Consider the following 6,497-nt stretch of genomic DNA (forward strand, 5'->3'; position numbering starts at 1 on the left):
GTATCTCTCTCTGGTCAAATTAAAATAAATGAATGAATAAATAAAATTAAATAAATAATTATTTTAAAAAATAATTGTGGGACCTTATATTCACTTCTTAGCACCTTGAAGGAAAAAAGATGTGATATGGTAGTTAGTATCCCCTCAGAACATAGTGGGAAGTGTCTGGAAAATCTGGGAGAAATTATAAGCCTATGGTGATCTGCTGGCCCTCAATGGATTTTAAAACTTACTTTAGGGCCAGCCCTGTAGTCTAGTGGTTAATGGAGCCAGACCCCATACGGCCAACTGCGCTGTCCAAATACCAGCCTCAGCAACTTGAAAAATACACTGGACACTTGTGCATACATGCTCCAAATCCCAACAAGACAGAGAAATGATGGAGAAGGGAGTGAGGCATGACCACACTTCACTGGAGGGGGCTTTGTCCCTCCATCTCTCTATCTCTGTCTTGATAAGAACATGCACCCTCTGCCAATTTAAAAAGAAAATATTTTTCTTTAATTAAAAAAATGAAAACTTACTTTAGCAGTTAATCAGAAGTCCCTAAGTTAAAGTATTAAAATTTAAGCAAATGAGGATAGATGCTCACAATTGCTCCAGAGACATAACATGTGGGAAAAGACCGCCAACCAGGGACAATGCCTGCAGGACCCCCAAGGCAGAGTACATCTGCGGCAGCTGAAAGGAGGGGATTCCAGGGATTGCACCCTCTCCATTTGTTAAGGGTTGTCACTTGGAAAGCCTGGAGCTGAATGTCTGGATCCCAAGGAAATCTTTAATGGCTTGACTTGATAATGGCCGTAGATCCTTGATGAATCTCCCACTTATTGGAGAGGAGGAGAGACTTTAAAGAGAGAACTCACTTCCAGGCTGAACCCTAAGACAAGCCCGAGAGCCTGCAAGAAGGCGTGGGATGCCAAAGAACCTTCTCGTGTCTGAATTAATAAGATGGTGAGACTAACAACTGAAAATGATGAGGAAGCAATTTGAAACTAAGCCTATCAGTAAATAATGCTGAATCAGGCTGTATTTTGCAGAAAGTAAACTATTCACTTACCTGTGACTAACCATAACTCTCCTTAATCACCAGGGAAATTTGATGATATACTATTAAAGTATTTTTTAATTTATTATTATTAATTTGACCAGAGAGATGGGGGGGGGCGGGGGTGAGAAAGCAATCCACCAGGACTCCAGAGTCTGCCAGAGTCTGGGGCGCGAACTGCGGTCAGCCACATGGGAGTCTAGTGCCTTAACAACCATGCCACCTCTCAGCTCTTTTTTTATTTTTAATTTTCTATAGGGTGCATGCACTCATTGGTGAAAGGGAGAGAGGAAGTGAGAAAGTACCTCCTGTGGGGATGGACACACTGCAATCCCTTCTCTCAGGATGTTAGGCACACACACATGCCATGTGTGTTTGTGTGTGTGTGTGTGTATTAGAATTATTTATATAATTGTATTTATTTAATTTGACCAGAGAGAGACAGAGGGAGAGGGAAAGTAAGAAAGCAAGCCACCAGGTTCAGGACTCAAACCATGATCACCCTTATGGGAGTCCAGCACCTTATCCACCACACCGTCTGCTTCCCCACACTCCACCGTGTGTTTTGTCTTTGTTTTACCTTAGGGCACGTGTGCTCACTGGGGAGAGAGAGCAAGAGAGACAGTGAAAAGGTAAGAGGACAAGTGAGAAATCACCCCCCAGGGGGATGGCCATGCCACAATCCCTTCTCCTCCCAGAATCTTGGGCATGCACATGCTTAGTACAGTTTTGAAGCCACTGAGTCCAGGACCAGAACCACTGTTGGCCATGTGGGAGTCCAGCAACGTAACAACTGTGCCATCTGGTCCCCCCCCCCAAGTGTGTTTTTTAAGCCACCAGGTTTAGGTCTCAAACCATGCAGTTGACCATGTGGAACCTAGCCACCCCAACCACTATGCCACCTAGCTGGCCTCACTGTAAGTTTTTCTGTCCATTCATTTATTTAATTTCTCAGAGAGTGTATGCACTGTCTGGAGAGAGACAGAGTAGGAAGGGAGGGAAAGCAAGAAAGCACCCCCCATGGGAAATGGTCAAGCCACAGTCTCTTCTCCACTTCTGCCTTCGGGATTTTCTACACGCATGAACACACACCCAGCATGTTTCTCAAGCCACCAGGTCCAGGACTCAAACCAAGTTGTTGGCCATATGGAATCCAGCCACCTTAACCACCATGCCACTGGCTGGCCCTGAAAATTTTATAATAAGGGAAGAATGCTTTCTTTCTTTTTTTTTCCTTTATTATCATTATTATTTATACATTCAATTGCTATACATCATTTAGATTGCAAATAGACTTTACCCACCATGATATACGTCTCAGTCTAATTGAGAATACTACACATCCTTAACAACAGATAATAAACCATATCTGCATCCCACAAATATCTGACCTCTCCATTTTTTCCCCCAAATTATCTTTCCTGTGTTCTTCCCCTCCCACACTCTCCTTATACTTTGTCTCTTATGTCGATAAGAATTTTTAATGCTTCTATGTCCTCCAGTCTTTCAGTCTCTACCATAGAGTGCGGACAGTCGGTATATGTTAAGTGGAGACATGCAATGTCTCTCTTTTATAGCCTGACTTGCTTCGTTAAGCAACAAATCTTCCATATTCATCCACTTTCTATCAAATTCCAGGGCCTTGTTTTTATTTCCCTGTCAGTCTCTTTCTGAGAAAAAGAAGTTCCATTCAAGCCATAACCACAAAATTCCTTCTTTTTGGTTCAGAACATGGAATCAAAAGACATCAAAAATAGGGACCAGCAGATGGTATAATGGTTACATCACTGGACTTCCATAGTTGACCATGGTTCGAGTCCCAGACCCAGTAGCTTAAAACTAAGGCTGGGCTTGTGTGTATGCATGCACAAAATCCTAAGAGGAAAATGGAGGAGAAAGGATTGTGGTGTGCAGCCCCTCTATGGGATGATTTCTCGCTTTCTGTCTCTCTGTCTTTCTGGAGAATACACACACCCTATAGCAAAAATCTCTGTAAAAGAAAAAAATACATACAAAAGACATCAAAAATAAATCTGAGGAAAAAGAATTATTTGAAGTTCTGTTTATCTTGGTAACATTAGCATTCCATACAATTTGGGCCTGCAGAGAAAGAAGAGATATCTTTGCATTTTTGAAGACACTGATATCATGCTTTCCAGAGGATGGCAAGAAGTCATCATGGTGCCTCCACTGACTGTATGAGTGGACAGGCTTTCACCTAGGAACTAGCTCCTTAAGGAACCTTCATGGGTATTCCTCCAATGGGCCATTGGTCAAGATTCATCTGCCGGTGTTACTCAAATGTATATTATCATATTCATATGATAATTTCCAGGCTGTTCCAGAACCCAAAAACATTCTTTCCAGATATTGCCATTTTCCTTTACATAGTGCTTAGCCTATAGAAGTGTTCCTGTATTAATAACAAAGATTACTAATACTAGTTAAAATGCTAAAAACTGCAATTAGCTTCCAATTAAGATTCATCTCTTTCTTCTAGATATGTTCACAGACCCACTGAGTTAGTCAGGATAGGTTAGGCTATGCTGCTGTAACCAATAAACCCTGGAATCTTAGTCACTTAATGCAGAAAAGTTTCTTTTTCTTTTTTTTTTTTGACCTAAATTGTTTATTAGATATGAATTTTACAAACATTTCTTAGATTAGCAGTAATGGTGGAGCTGGAGGGTATTTATTGCACCTTCTCCAAGCTACACGGTGAGAACTACCAATACTGTGGTAGAACTTGTGGCCATTTCCAAGGCCTCGGCTCTTGGGGCCTACGGATGTCACCCCACACATCTCCCTCCCTGTGCTTGTAGACTGGTTTGGTGATCCACTGGGTGTCAAGGTTTCTTCTGATAGCTTTATGGAATGGATCAATGAGGAAAATCTCAAAGAATTTATATGTGGAATTGTCACCCACCCAGTGGCATTCAGCTCGCTCCTCTGTAACAGACTAGAGGTTTCAGAAAACTTGAGCTGGTCAACACCATGATGGACAGGCTTGCCATAGATTGCATCCTTGGGGACTTGGTGTTTGCGGCCTCCACGACGCACACGAATCCTGTATAGGACATAACCTTGCTTTGCCTTTTAGCCCAGTCTGTGCACTTTATCCAGCCGGGTGGGGCGGGGCTCCCGATGCAGTGCAGAGAGCTGGTGGGACTGCCAGCAGGGGTCCCTCAGAAGAAAGCACATCACCTTGGCCTGCTGCTTCCAACATAGCTTCTGGATGTACTTGTATGCCCCCATCTTGGCTTACCTGAGGGCTGCCCAGACGGAAAGGAAAGAGTCTTTCTCCCACAATTCCTTTTGGGCTCCTTAGGTTTATTTCTTAATCTCTTCAACCCATTCTCCTTCATTCTGTGGCTCTGCCAGCTAGAGCATATAGCATGAGGAAACTGAAATGAATGTGACACAGCAAGTCTCAATTGCTTTAGCTAGGACTGGCACAGCTCTCTTTCGGTCGCTATTCATTGGCCACCACTAATCGTGAGCTCAAGCCTAGTTTAAGGGAGGACGGGAAATGTAGGCGTGCACATGATGATTTAGAGTGTGTAACAGTCTCTTCAATAAGAGTAGAATCAATAGGGACCAGCAGATGGTGTAATGTTACATTGCTGGACTCCCACATAGTCGACCTCGGTTTGAGTCTTAGACCTAGTGACTTAAAACTCACGCCGGGTACGTGTGCATGCATGCCCAAGATCCCGAGAGGAAAATGGAGGAAAAGGGATTCTGGTGTGGCCATCCCCACTGGGGGGGTGCTTTCTCTCTTTCTCTCTCTGTCTCTCCAGCAAGCACATGCACCCTATACAAAAAATCTCTCAAAAAAAAAAAAAAAAAAGAGAGAGTAGAATCAATGTTTTGTGGGGAGAAGGGTGGGATAGAAACCCACATACCCAAGACTCATAGGCTCACAACCTTCCTCAGATCCTTATGGCTAAGGCAAGAGCCCCCGTGAAGAGTGAAATTCAAGTGGCCACAGACCACTGATGTTTCTACAATGGTCTCAGAGCAGAACCATCAGGTCCTCAGCAAAGCAGGCCTTCTTGGCAGAGGGGCTTTGAGATGATAACATGTAGCAGATTGGAAGAAAGAGAAAACAGGTCAACTCCTGTGGAAATACTTGTGTTTAAGCTTACCTTTTCATAAGAATCTCAAGAGTTTTATTTCCAATAGCTAAGCACAATACTGGTCTTCAATGACAGAAAATGCATAAGGAAACTATGTGGGAGGGGTGTCTATAATGATTAAATATTAGCTATTTTGCATGGAGGGAGTGACTGGGAAGGAAGGAAGAAAAGGTTTTGCCTCCAAGTCACAAGGAAAGCAAAGATGTGGCACATGACCCACCCTAGGACATGTAGGGGTGGCAGTGCATGGTTTTCTGACTTGGGAGCCTAATCTTGTGGGACAGTTGCTAAACAGTCTCCCAGTGAGAGCTGCTGGCATTAACGAAGACCGATGCATGGAGGAATCAACCCTGTTCTACAGTGACATCTGGCGGGCATCTTCTGTCATTTCACCCGAGTTATTTGTACAGAAACTAGCTTTTGCCAAAGGAAGGCGTGTTCTGTGAAGATCAGAAGTGGATGACACCTTTGACGTGACCAAGTGTAAAGCCCTCATTTTAGAGGAGGGGGACACTCACTCTAGCAGAATGGGGTGTTTCAGGACTGACTTTAAAAGCTGTAAGTAACTTAGATCCCCTTAGCTCCTTCTGGTGGCTGAACAACAATGAATGAACAGATTCCACCTTAGCGGCCGCTCCATTTCCGCTTAAACCTCCTAACGAACCTGGAAGGTGGGTGATAACTTTCACCAAAGAAACACCCTGGGTCCCTTTGCAAATAGCAATCATAGCAATCCTCTTTTTTCTTTAAATTTTTTGCCATAGAGTGCCTTCTCTCACTGTAGAAAGGCAAAGAGAGAGGGAAAAAATAAGAAATCACCCCGGTGGGGGGGTGGGGAGGGATGGCCACGTCCAATCCCTTCTCCTCCTCTTGGGATTTCAGGTACACACTTATATGCACCCTGTTTTCAGGCTGCCAGGAGTCAGCCAGGCGAGAGCCAACACTTTAACCACCCTCCCCCTGCTGGTGGTGCTGTGAATAGCAATCTTCCACCTTTCCTTTCTCTGTTCCTTTTTTTCTCTTTCCATTTGTTGTTCCTCCGTGCTCTTCAGGCATAGAGGTGTTTCTGAGCTGTGCTACTGAATCCACCTGCCCAGACACTGGGAGGTTGGATCACTAGGTTCTGCTTTCCTGTAAGTGGCCTTGCCTGGCAGGACGGCAAGGTGGACTCTGACAGTGCCAGACCTTCCTTCTACCCCTTTCACTAGCACAGCGGAGAAGAGAGCTGTTTTCCTGGTCACCCAGAGTCCTGCACAAAATTCACGGGCTAGACCTGGGCCATGTGACCACACTTGGAATCAAGTATATGG

At 44.2% G+C, this 6,497-nt stretch overlaps 1 pseudogene; it reads right to left on the reverse strand.

Moving 5' to 3' along the window:
• Nucleotides 1-3,711: 3,711 nt before the first annotated feature.
• On the reverse strand, nt 3,712-4,303 carry LOC102469779 (60S ribosomal protein L15 pseudogene; annotated as a pseudogene).
• Nucleotides 4,304-6,497: the final 2,194 nt, after the last annotated feature.

This window comes from Tupaia chinensis, unplaced genomic scaffold, assembly GCF_000334495.1.
Source record: "Tupaia chinensis unplaced genomic scaffold, TupChi_1.0 Scaffold150243_1, whole genome shotgun sequence".
Classification (NCBI taxonomy): domain Eukaryota; kingdom Metazoa; phylum Chordata; class Mammalia; order Scandentia; family Tupaiidae; genus Tupaia; species Tupaia belangeri.